The sequence below is a fragment of the Octopus bimaculoides genome, chromosome 2 (genome assembly GCF_001194135.2).
Source record: "Octopus bimaculoides isolate UCB-OBI-ISO-001 chromosome 2, ASM119413v2, whole genome shotgun sequence".
Lineage (NCBI taxonomy): Eukaryota > Metazoa > Mollusca > Cephalopoda > Octopoda > Octopodidae > Octopus > Octopus bimaculoides.
Window position 1 is genome coordinate 160,212,132 of NC_068982.1, and position 1,576 is coordinate 160,213,707.

Genomic DNA, 1,576 nt, shown 5'->3' on the forward strand with positions numbered 1-1,576 from the left:
ATATATATATATATATATATATACACACATATGTCAGTCTCTGTTCTATTAAAAAATATATTTTGGGTTGGTAAAGATAAACAGAAATACAAACGCATCTTGGCACAACACACACGTACATTGACGTATGAACAACTATATATATACACTGTACTCTCTGTGATAGAAAGATCAACAAAAAATACCCCATCTCATGAGAGATAAATATTACTTATTTAAATAACACAATAGATCTTTCTGGGTGCTACCAATAGTTTCATGTTGAAAAATACTTCAAACATACCCACCAGGCACACGCCATATATCATAACGCACTAGAAACATTGAATAAGAAAAGAAACGCGAAAAAGCTAAGAAAGCATCATATAGAAAACAGGGAAGGCTAAAGAACGGAAAACGAAAAATAAAATATAAAATATAAAAAGTAAAAAGGTAAAGAAATTATCCTCCTTAGACCTCAAATTATAAAGCTGGAATTGTATCAACAAGTTAGTCAGGTATAGATGAGTTCTTCCAATTCTTCAAAATATACTTATTCATATGTTTGCATACGCTGAAAATTTCAGATCTAGATTTCAGTTGAGAGTTAGATATTTTAAATGTGAAAAGGATCTGATCTCATTCAGCTAAAAGTAACCTACATTTATTTGATCCATTAACATAAGGTGTGGATTTCTCAATTATATTCCACTTAATTACATGTAGTGTTTCGTTAGCTTTCAAACTCCATACATGGCTAGCCAACTTAGCTTTGCTTTTGTCTTTAAGTCGGAAGGAGGCTATGTAATTGTCATAGTGATGTTTAAATTCTCCTTTACAATAATCCAGATAGGATCTCCTTATCCGTTGTATTATAATTTAGCGCTGCAGTAATTTCTGGATTTGTCTTACAGCGTAGCATTCTCAGCAAGTGTCTTCTCCTACAGCCTCGAACTGATTGATGCTTTATGATTTAATTCGTAAATAGAAGTAATGCAGTTGCCCATATTATCTTCGCGCGCACACACATAGTATTTCTACATAAATACATGCAAGCACACATACACACATACACACATGTGTCTGCATGACAAGCATGACCAAAGTGTTAGACGAAGAATAGCTCCCCAAGTACAAGAAGCCGAATCCGATCCTACTGCGTGGCGTTTTGAACTGATCTAATTTTCTACGGTTTTGGGTTTACCGTCAGGTAAATCGTTTGTGTAAACCATACAGGTAGCGCCTTGTCACATGCAATAAGATACGAGAATTGTGTTAAGGGCACACACGACTGTTCAATTCTCAGTTTCTTACACATTAACTCAGAAGTCGTTATACAGATGACTGAACAAGTGAATGCTCCTGGAGAATGAAGAAGATCGAGCACAATTTCTTGAGGGGTTGCTAAAAAGTTCCCGGCTATAAGTGTATCACGAAAGGTCCTCAATTTTACAGGATTTAAAAAACTGAAGAACCGCTTTAATAATTGTGTCAATCTGAGAGGGGAATATGTTGAATGAAATCGTTATTAACTGGTCCACCTGGATTTTCTTTTACCCAAAGCCAGGAACTTTTCAGTACCCCCTCGTATATGTAT